This window comes from Tupaia chinensis, unplaced genomic scaffold (assembly GCF_000334495.1).
Source record: "Tupaia chinensis unplaced genomic scaffold, TupChi_1.0 Scaffold000117_2, whole genome shotgun sequence".
NCBI lineage: Eukaryota > Metazoa > Chordata > Mammalia > Scandentia > Tupaiidae > Tupaia > Tupaia belangeri.
The window spans coordinates 1793270-1805536 of NW_006159583.1; the positions used below are offsets into that span (position 1 = coordinate 1793270).

At 36.0% G+C, this 12267-nt stretch overlaps 1 pseudogene; it reads left to right on the plus strand.

Annotated features, from left to right (window-relative positions):
- Nucleotides 1–5987: 5987 nt before the first annotated feature.
- On the plus strand, nt 5988–9760 carry LOC102502324 (pre-mRNA-splicing factor CWC22 homolog; annotated as a pseudogene).
- Nucleotides 9761–12267: the final 2507 nt, after the last annotated feature.

Genomic DNA, 12267 nt, shown 5'->3' on the forward strand with positions numbered 1-12267 from the left:
CTCACAGAGATCTTGTACATAAATCATTTATTGCAGTGCATTACCACAGAATGGTTAAGTGTCTGTTCTTCATCTTGGCTCCTGAGTAACTATGCAAAGAGGCTTAGGAGAAGCAATCTGGTGGAAGGGGGCCAAAGAGACTTGTCTTTAAGCCACATTGGCGAAGCAATATTTTAGTTAGATTATATTTATTTGAGATGGATTTAGGGAAGCTCAGGGAGATCAGTAAAGAGAGGGGAAAATGAGAGAACCTAAGCACATCTTGGCACTACCTCTGCTGTTTCCTCCACTGTGGAGTGTGCGTCTGGGAAATAGGGACTATGTCTATCATTTCTGTGTCCCCAAAGCACCACACAGTGCATGACAAATAGATTATACTCTTGATACATGGTAGGCTCCTACTAAATATTAAATGAATCTAAGATTCTGGATACTATTTGTGTACCCATATTAAATTACTTAACAAAAAATATCAGTCCTCTGTGGCATTGAAATCTACTGAAAATATGTTCTTTTCCCAAACTAAATATCTGATTTATGAGATTTGATTAAGATGTGTGGGTTCAGAAGGGATTAAACTAAACAGTGGCCATGTGTATGTAAATATTGCATGAATAACCAGTCTAACAATATTCTATTTACTAATGGAGACTTAGCAAAAGGAACATTTTTGGCCAATATTTTCTGATACAGGAAGAAGTCAGAAATCTCAAAAGCTTGCTTTCTCCATTCCAGGCTGCCATTTTTTTTTTTTTTTCTAAGAGCTGTAACACATCAAGCATACTTAAATTGCCTTTCTGAAATACTGGAGCACAAGTGTATTGTCGGTAAAATGGTCTGTGTTGATTAGTTTGTCTTTGGGGTGTAGTTGATTCATCAGATGATGGAGATCCTGCTGGCATTTCATGCAACCTGCTATGGTATATGGGCTTTATTGGCTTCCCAACAGCGACACTGACACAAATTGTCAGATTTTATGGGCAGTTTTAAACTTAATGAAATACATCCTCGAGAAAACTTCCTTCACCATTTTAGTAGCTGTACAATTTGGAAGAAAAGAATCAATGTACACTACACAGGATAGTTCGGGATTAAAATCATGGAAGACAATGACAACATGCTTATTTTTGCCTTTGCACACAGTGTCATTAACTGCTCTATGGGATACTGATGTTGCCTTACAGGCTGGTATTAATCTTTGTGCCAAAGCTTGCAGAAACCCTGGGTGCATTCCCTGACGTCACTCTTGCTGTCCATCTTTTTGATTTTAAGATTACTCCTTTGGGGTAGAAGGTAATACAAGGTTGCTGAACTTTAAGAAAAAATTAAAAGTTAGTGAAGGTAGGAGATGTTTGCTTTCTCCTAGAACTAAAAATTAAGAGTACAAAACCACATGCCATTACATAAAAGAAAGCAATTCTATACTGCTAGGTGGTTTACGTACATTTTCTAGTTTAATCGTAACCTAGGAAGAGTATATATATTCCTATTTTACTAATGAGAACTAAGTGGTTTGCTTGTATTTGATTCCAGGTCCGACAGGTATCCAAAGACATATACTTAATTAATACTTTATTGAGTCATTCACTAAAGTAAAACTTTTACTAAATGTTTGCACTTTATGAAACCTAGAAGCAGAATAAGAAGAAGATATTTGCACAAGTAAAGAGAGGTTGCCAAAAAAGTATATTCAAGAATATCCAATTCTCTCATATTTTTCTACTTCTTTAAATATTTCTGATATGGAGATAGAGTCAAAATCTGTATATTACCAGGACATTTGGCAAGATGAACGATTACTTTCTGGGTGTAATCACTTGCAGGAATTTTCCAAATGATTCACTCAGAATCAACTTAATCTTCTGGAAAACATTTTAGGGACCACAAATACATATTGTACCCAGGATGTAGTGTGCTTACTGCAGTGTGGTCTATGAATTTTCTTTTGGCATGCATAACCCAAGGTTTAGATAAAAATGGCTGATTTTAACAATTCTAGCTATAAAACAAATACTTTCCTACAGGAGACTATCTTTATTCATATTAAGCAAACCAGAATCTCTCACCAAAATAATTACCTAGGAAAGATACCATGCCATTGGAACCTCATCTGGGGGTCACAGAGAAATGATCCCCTTTCCTAGGTGTCTTTGGAGAGTATATATTTTTAACTCTTTAGCTAAATTACTCAAAAAAGGTCTGAAAATACTTGAGTCACACTGTAGAAATAAGTTAACTGTTTCCCACCAAGACCACAATCTCTCAAATGAGTATTACAAATTATTTTGTTCCTCCAAACCTTCAGAATTATGGCTCAGACTTGAAAAACAAAAACAGAAACAAAAACTAGATATTGTGATTGGTTTTATATAAACTCAAAAATTGGAAAATATTTCATAATTTCTTGTAATTAATTATTTTTTAAATACCCAACATGCCTAATACAAAAATCCAGGCTAGAAACAGAAGTGAGGATGGGTCTTTAGAAAAAAATGAAGTCTTTTTTTTTTTTTTTTTGAGAAGTTAGGGAGTTATTGATTAAATATTTGACCTTTTGTGGCTTCTTAAATGTCCATTTTCAGAAAGAAAGAAGCAGTTTGTTAGAACTACAAATCTGAATGTATTACAGATTCAAGGCCAGTGTGGGGGGGGGAGTTTCCCCTGCCTTGATATAGATTCCTAGATTGCAAATGAGCACTTTTAAAAACTTAAACCCTTGAATATGATGTCTCAGGCACCGAGTGAGTTCCTTATACACATAAATGCAATTCTTACTGCCTACCAGCTGTGTTCTGATTTTGGAAGGTGACCTTCATTTATAAGTTTTATATATAACTCATAAAATGCATGGCTCTGGAGAATAATTATCATGATGCAAGTGTGCTTACTTGATTATATGGTAGGACCCCGCTTCCTACCTCTGTTTTTGAAGGATATTAAAGATAAGATTAAAAATGTTCCAGTTGTTCAGCTTTCCTGATTGTAACAGTGAAGGAGACAAAAATTGATTCTGGCTTATGGCTCAATGTTTCAATGTTATTCTGCAGCACCTGTTGACCGGCAGCTGGTGGGAATTATTGCAGGTTTCTTTGTCAAGAACAGTGTGGCAACAATAATAAATCAGACTTAAACTGGCTATTGAAGGGTATTGTTTAAAAGATTAAAAATCTTTTTATGGGCACAGATGTTAATTCTAAGTGGAGAACCAGAATGAACCTGAATATAAGTTGGCATTGACTTAGATTTTCTAAATCTGGGTAATGATCATCCATGCACTGAAGCCAGGACAATCTTCTCCCAGAAATAGACAACAATGAAAGATCCCCTACCAAACATGCATGGAAAGATAACAAGAGTGCAATATTTCTTGAACATTTCCTTCCCTCTCTGGTTCAGGTGAAATAGAGGGTACAGCTCTGATAATTAGAATTTCATATGGCAAACGCTCCCACACATAGTGGATTTGAGGAAATCAATTTTCACTAATCTAGAAAATTCTCTCCTCAAGAGAAAAGGGATTTAAAAACTTTCATCATGTATTTAAATTCAACATGTCTTTCCCCTACTTTGAATAGGGAAAAAGTGACTCTAAGGTCATAATATGGAATTGATTTTTTCCTTCCTAGTATACAATGGCATCTCACCTTGAGGCAAACTAGGCAGAAATATTCATAAATGAAGGGGGAGGAGAGAAATATGATTTTTGTTCTTTATTATTTGTCAGGGCAGTATATACTTTACACAGTTTGGTATTCCTGGTTGTGTCTTAATATGTTGTTTGCCTTGACATAAAATCTCAAAAAATTTGGGAAATGTTTTCAGGGTTCTGTGGAGAAGGTGAATGGTCCAGAGCTAAAGCAAATGTTATATGAATTTTTACTGCATATTTTACTATACCTATACCTTTGGGGGTGTGTGTATATATATATATATATGTATACAGGTTCATACGTAGGCAAGGGTTTATTTTGCCTGTGCAAAATTTATTCATGAGAAAAGCAGATTTATCTATTTATTTTATTTATTTATTCTTAATTCCATTTATCCATGTGAAGAATACAGCTCACCTTACTCAGTTTTTTTGTTGTTTTTGCCCTTTTTTTTCTTTTTAATTTAGGGAGATATTTTTGCTAAAGAGTACATGCACTCACCAAAGAACAGAGAGAGGGAAAGAAAGTGAGAAATCATCCCCCGGGGGGGATGGCTGTGCCAGAATCCCTTCTTCTCTATTCTCCTTTTGGGATTCTGGGCACGCGTGTACATGCACCCACTGTGGTTTTCAAGCTGCCAGGTCCAGGACTCAAACTGCAGTTGACCATGGGGGAGGTTAGCACTTTAACCACCATGCCACCTGCTGGCCCCAACCTTGCTCAGTTTACTTTGCAAACCCACTCACTATTCTTTTTGCTTCCCTCCTTCTTCCTCTTTTTTATCCTGCCACTAGTAGAGTCTTCAACAACCAAAGTATATATAGGACTGCTTTTGTTAGAGTAACTGAAACCACATACATCATTTCAGTGGCAAACCTCACAGCCTCCAGTCATTTACAGCACCAAGTCCTCACCCTTTGGATAACAGTAAAAAATGCTACCCACGCTTCACATGTGCTAGAAAGAGGTCTACTGATTGTTCCCTGTTTGGAAGCCATGTGCCCACACCCATCCCCTTTGTACATTTATGAAATTACTGTGACTTGTCCTTTATGTCTCTCAAGCATTCATCTAATTAGGTTAGGCTCTACCTAATGGAAGGGAATTGCTCTTACTCTGTGCGCAGGTGGCTCGTCCATCACGGAGTCTTTTTAAGCATTGAGGGCAGCATTAGTGTACTCAGCATCAAGGCTGAGCAAAGAAAAGAACTTCCCAGAGATTACTCTTAAAATCTTCCATTCTGAGAATACCTGTTTCTCTTACTGTTGTTTACTTCAGGACTTTCAGGGCCAGTGAAAGCTTTTCAACAAATCTGCCTTTTTCTTTAAAAAAACTATTTTTGGTAACTTTGTTACCTGTACTTGGTAATTTATTGTAAGTGGTAGAGATGGGGATGAAGGGTAGGCAGAATTCTAAATGTCCTAAGGCTCTCTCATCATCTTATTATTTTTTTTCATATATTTTACCTGGTAGTGTACAATAACTGTGATAGCAGAATATGTTAAATATTGTGGAATACATAAAAATTTATTTAAAGGCGGCAAATGTGGCACTAAGCTCTTCTACTGCTGATAATATTTTTTACCCATTTGTGCCTTTTTACTCAGGACCCAATTGTCAACACTCAGGATTAATTTTTGCCATTTCATATTCTACCTTGTTTTTCTTCAAAGCAAAGATAATATTATAGTTCAAAACGTGGCCATCTCTAACCCTTAGGGAATATGTTTTTATTATTTTTCAATGCCAACATTTAAAATTTATTTAGCTATATTTCGTACTTACCCGCTTCTGAAAAAAATAATATAGATCATAGATTTACTTATTTTGGGGACTCACTATTACTATTGTAATAGTTAACGTTCTCATATGAGTACAGTAAAAACTTATTTAGAACTATTTACCTCTATTTGAAAAGAGCACCAAACTCCTAAGTGGTCATCATCCTTAATTTGTTTCTTCCAAACTGTTGTAAGTTTGAAACAAAAATATATTCAAATTGTTACAATGGCTTATGGTATAAGAAAGTCTTGTATGCATAAAGTTTGCATTTATTTCGGACATTGAGAAGACATTTGGCCAGCCATGGTGGTAGAGTGGTAATGAGAGGCTCTGCGATACTGAGGCCCTATGGGAGTGTCCCCGGTTTGTGTCCTGAGGTCTCCCTGTGCATGCTGGGTGCATGTATATGTGCCCATGATTCTGGCTGACCAGGGTCAGGGTGGGATTCCAACATGAATATCTTGTTGGCATAACCTGTCTGTCCCTCTCTTTGTCTCTGTCTCTCTTTCTTATAAGTAAATAAATAAACTTAAAAATAAAGACTTAGAACATTTTGTTTTTGAGTGTTTCCTTTTCCTTAACTGTTTATAGGATATAGCTAATTATAATATTTATGTAAGTCCTTCAAAGATACGAAATCTCCTTTAGCAATAATGGGTTTTAGCCCTAAAGAAAAAAAAGTGGTTCAAGTAATATTTGCTTGACAAAGGTCATACTATATTGCTTTTTCAGCCCATCAAGATGATAGTTCTTAACAAATAAATAAATAATCCATTGACAATGTTAGTATTTGAACTTACTAAATGAATTAAAGGACAATGAAGAAAAATCCATTTCAAACCTGCTGTGCTTGGCTCTCTCTAATTATATTTGTCTCTGAGATACAGATTTAGAGGCTAGAATCAGAATCAGTGACACTACACCACTTAAATAGCACAGAATATGAAATGCTTATATTAAATAGGGAAGTGTTGTAATGTTCCCTTCCTGCTAATCATCTATACTCTTCTTTTGAAAACCAAGTGGAGTCAGTGGCATGATGGTTAAAGTATCTGAATCTCAGATGGCCAACTGCTTGGTTCAAGTCCTGGACTCAGTGGTTTGAAAACAAGTGAGCATGCAGAATGGCAGCTTGGTGGAGCTCTAGATTATGTTTACAGACAAAACGTAAACTGCCAAGGAATTCAAACCATTGGATACTTATTATTTGTACCAAGTCAAGGGGTCCTTGATATATTGGATCAACTAGCAACAGAAAATGAAAAGTAGTGTGGGACAGATAAAGCATTCTTCTGGTCATGATAGAAGAGAAAACTATAATTCATATCAGAGGACCTCATCTCCAGAAGACAGGTGTTCAGAACAAGAACGATCCCCCCAAGACAGAGACTACTTTGATTATGGCAGGTCAGACTATGAACATTCAAAAAGAGTACATTCTTATGATGACAGCATGGAGTCGCCAAGTAGGGACTGAGAAAAACACAGAGAAGAAACAGAAAGAAAAAGAGAAAGAGAAAGAGGAAGAGGAAGAGAAAGAGAAAGAGAAAGAGAAAGAGGAAAAGAGAAAGAGATTCGGATTGGAAAAGGTCCCAAAAATCTATCTCTCCTGGGAGAAGAAGCCCAGAAAAACCAGTAACACAGAGTTCCTCTGCTCAGGATGAACTCACTGCAAAGAAAAAGAAATATGAGCTGTATCCTCTTCTGACCCACACTGGTGGAGCCTATATTCCTCCTGCAAAGCTCAGGATGATTCAAGAACAGATTACAGACAAAAAACAGCTTAGCATACCAGAGGATGAGCTGGGAGGCCCTAAAGAAGTCAATCAATGGTCTTATCAATAAAGTCAAAATTTCTAATATAAGTATTATCATTTAAGAGCTTCTCTAAGAAAATATAGTTAGAGGAAGAGGCCTGCTGTCTAGATATGTTTTGCAGGCACAGAGTGCTTCTCCAATATTCACCTATGTCTATGCAGCATTAGTAGCAATTATCAACTCAAAATTTCTATAAATCAGAGAATTAATCCTCAAGAGGCTAATTCTTAATTTTTATAAAGGATATCGAAGAAATGATAAGCAACTTTGTCTGACTGCTTTGAAATTTGTGGCACATCTTATTAACCAAAATGTGGCACACAAAGTTTTATGCTTAGAGATGCTCACTTTACTATTGGAAAGACCAACAGATGATAGTGCTGAATTCACTATTGGTTTTCTCAAGGAATGTGGCCTCAAGTTAACACAGTGTCAAGAGGACTCAATGCAATATTTGAACGCCTTCAAAACATTCTGCATGAGTGTGAAATTGATAAAAGAGTTCAGTATATGATTGAAGGGATGTTTGCTGTATGAAAGGATGGATTCAAGGACCACCCAATTATCCTAGAAGGACTTGACTTGGTAGAAGAAGATGATCAGTTCATCCATATGTTGCCTTTGGAGGATGACTATAACCCAGAAGATGTTCTTAATGTTTTCAAAATGGACCCGACTCTTATGGAAAATGAAGAGCAGTACAAAGCTATTAAGAAGGAAATTATTGATGAAGGAAACAGTGACTCAAATACGAACCAAGATGCTGGAAGTAGTGAAGAGGAAGAGGAAGAGGAGGAAGAAGAGGGAGAAGAAGATGAAGAAGGACAGAAAGTAACAATTCATGACAAAACTGAAATTAATCTGATTTCATCTCGACATACAATTTACCTTGCTATTCAGTCCAGTTTAGATTTTGAAGAATGTGCTCATAAATTGCTGAAAATGGAGCTTCCTGAAAGTCAAACAAAAGAACTCTGCAACATGATACTTGATTGTTGTGCCCAACAAAGGACATATGAAATTCTTTTTGGCTTATTAGCTGGGCAATTTTCCATGCTAAAAAAATATAGAATCCTTTGAAAGTATATTCAAGAAACAGTATGATACCATTCATCACTTGGAAACAAACAAATTGAGAAATGTTGCTAAGCTGTTTGCTCACCTCTTATACACTAATTCACTTCCATGGAGTGTTCTTGAATGAATAAAACTGAGTGAAGAAACAACTACATTATCCAGTAGGATTTTTGTCAAAATATTTGTCCAGGAGCTGTGAGTCTTCCTAAACTTAATGAAAGATTGAAGGATGAAACCCTTCAACCATTCTTTAAAGGATTTTTACCCCGGGATAATCCAAGAAACACTCAATTTGCCATCAACTTCTTTCCCTCTATACGTCTTGGAGGTTTAACGGATGAATTGCATGAGCATCTCAAAAATAACGCCAAAGGTTATCGTGTCACAGAAAGCAGAGGTTGAGCAAAAGAAATCCTCCCAATTCTCTTTTTCAGCATCCTCCTCCTCAGAGTCTGACTCCTCTGACTCTGATTCCGACAGTAGTGATAGCAGTTGGGAGACATCCAGGGAGGACAGCGATTCTTCCTCTACCACAGTCATAGCTCTATCTCAGCCAAAGATGTATGAAAGAAAGGACAAGGGAAGACCAGAAGTAAAGAAGTAGATAAACTTATCAGGAACCAACAAACAAATAATAGGAAACAAAAAGAAAGACTACCAGAACAAAGGCACCAGGAAACAAGAACTGAGCGAGAAAGAAGATCAGAAAAACACAGAGATCAAAATTCAAGAGATACAAGTTGGAGAGATCCAGTAACAAAATATTCGTCAGACAGATGTTCCTTTGGAACAAAACAGTTACAGTAGAGTTATGAATGACAAGACCAAGGGATGCATATTGACTTGGAAAATAAGCATTATGATTCTCAGAAGAAGAGGAGAGAGAGGAGAGATTCTTTTTTCTGAAAAGGAGAAACACAGGCACCTAAACAAGGACAGTGAAAATATTAGAAGGAAAAATAGATCAAAGTCAGAGGAAAGGAATAGAAAACATTCAGGTTCTAGAAGTGATGAAGATAGATATAAGAATGGTACTGACAGGAGATGGGAAAAATCTAGTAGATACTCTGAATAATCCAGAGAATCAAAGAAAAATCAGGATCGATGAAGAGAAAGATCTCTAGCAAAGCAAAAATTATTCCATAAGTCTTGACAGAAACTGGACATGTCTTATATTCATTTGAAACAAATGATTTTTTACATCGATTGACGAACTTTATGGAGAATTCTTGTATAAAGTACAGGTTTGTACTTGTAAATTTTAAATTGTTTTCACTTCAACATGTTTTATAATTGAAGCATCTCCAGGACCTCCACACAAAATTATTTGAAAGGAAAATTTTCACCAGAAAGGAATGTAAGTCTTGCTCATATTTTGTAAATAAAATGATCAAATGCTAAAAAAAAGAAAAAAGAAAAAGAACAAAGAAAAAAAAAAAAAAACAGAATACAAGTGAGCATGCATGCCCAAAATCACGAGAGGAAAATGGAGGAGAAGGTATTGTGGTGTGGCCATTTCTCCTATCCCCAGCTGGAAGGTACTTTCTTACTTGCTCTCTCTCTTTCTCTGTTGAGTGCATGTGCACTATATCAAATTAAAAAAAGAGAAAGAAAGAAAGAAAGAAAGAAAGAAAGAAAGAAAGAAAGAAAGAAAGAAAATGACCATTCTTTCTATTCTGAAAGTATTACCTCTTGTCATTAGTCTATGGTATGAAATCCATTTTTCAGGATAAAACTTGTGACCAGATTATAGCACAGCAGTAAAAAGTGACCTCTATCTCTCTGGTCAAATGTTCAAAAATTAATTATGATCACAAGTAAAATTAAATAATTTTTAAAATTGACCTCTGCAAAGCTGACCCACATGGGAACATTCTGAGTTTGCATCTGGAGACCTTCCCAAATATGCCAGGTCTGTAAGTGCTGTTATCTATTAGCTCCTTCAGCAAAGTTTTCTTTGAACATAGAAAGGGTTGAAGAAAGATGGGGCAGTAGGCAAGAAAGAGAGAAACTAAATAACTTGTTTATGCATATTTTGTCTTGTTATGACTTTAAAAGTCGTATCTTGTAAATCGATATGCATGATCCAGCAGAGGAAAGAATAATGATTCAGGAAAGAAAAAAGATAATTGTACGAGCCAAGTACTTGAGAAAGTGGGAGAGATTGTGATGCAGACTTTACAGACCACATGTGGGGAGCATGACCTATGTAGGAAGAATATCATTTCATTCATAGTGACAAGAGGGAAGGCAGAGTGGATGACGCAGATGCTGGTAGGTTGGCATGTTGGTGTTGTGTATGAGAGAGCCATGTCTCATGGCTTAAATTCATCAAAGTGGTATGAGGCAATGCAGTGAAAAGTAAGGCAGGGGAGAGGAGCATGTAGCTGTGTTTGAAGAGAAAGGAGAAGTATGATATTACATGTGTATATTTTATTTTCTGGAAATCATACATTTGGATCTTGTGCAATTTTTATACTGCCCCAGAAAACCTAGTAAAATCTGAAGTGGTGTCTGTCCCTACTGCACTTGTATCAGTTCACTTTGCAGGTTCTATTTTTCATAGTTACTCACTCATGCGTAAGTATTGATCCTCAGCTTATTGAATACCAAATATTGCATTTAGTCATCCCAAGCTTTCCTTTTTCATCATTTCATTGTCCATATTTGAGATGCATGGAAGTTTTAGAAATGTGGCCTTCAATTGTCCATTAGATGGCTACCAAGATTCTCTATTTTTTCTGAGTACAAAGAAGAAGAAAGATGTCTTTCATTCTGTGCACAGTGTGCTACACTATAGTTTACTTTATTAAAGAGAATCATAGAAAAGAAAAAAAAATCATGTTATTTAGGTTTGGATTTCTGATTTTTCAGGTTAAATACTCTTATGCCAAATTTCTTTAAAGTCAGATGTATATTCAAATTTCAGCTCTCTCACTAACTAGACATTTGACCATGGTGGAACTACTTAACCTCTCATCTTTAAAGCAAGAACATAAAACCTAACTAATAGAGCTGATAACGTGATTATGACAAAGCAAGGATATAAGGATTATGAGATTCTAAATGTTTAACACAGTCATTAAACTCTAATCAGTCATGAATAGATCTAGTATTATATTCTGGCAGAGAAGAACTTTCTAGCCTCAGTGCTTTGATATGTAACTAGTAAATCTATTTAAATATGAAATTAAATAGAATTTGCTCCAAAGTAACTAACTAATACTTTTCAAACTAAGAACACTTTGTCTGAAGTTGAACTCAATATAGATCATTTATCAGTACAAACGTAAGCATACTGACTAAAAGATAGAAATTTGGAGGCCAGTAGATTCAGATAATCTAATTTGGATGTACAAATCACAGACACAGATGTTAGGAAGTTGTCATTTTTAATCATATCAAATGTCTAGTGTTTCACACACCCACCTCCTTTAAAAAGTATGTATAGTAAATTTAGGTTGAGTGGGATCATCATCCTAGACCTAAGATTATAAGAGATAAATGTTCAATCTATTATAAGACTCAGTGGTGACAAATAAGAGTAGGGTGAGATAGCCAGAAAAGGGGACCTTATTTAAAATCCCAGGAGAAAGGAGAGATACAACATCTCAACCCATCTTTTCTTCTTACTATGTATTATGGATTATAAGGGTATTTAGAAAGATATTGCAGTTAATAAAATAGTTTTCACAAGTATTTCACCGTGAAAAACATGAAATATTTTAGGCGTCCAGTAGGTGATGATAAGGTGGTTGAAGTGCTGGATCTCACAGAGCTGACTCTGCAGTTCTAGTCCAGGTCCTGGCAACTTGAAAACACACTGGATATGTATGTATGTATGCCCAAAATCCTAAGAGGAGAATGGAGGAGATGGGACTGTAGCCTGGCCTCCCCTCAACACCCCAACAGAGCGATTTCTCACTTTTCCTCTCTGTCC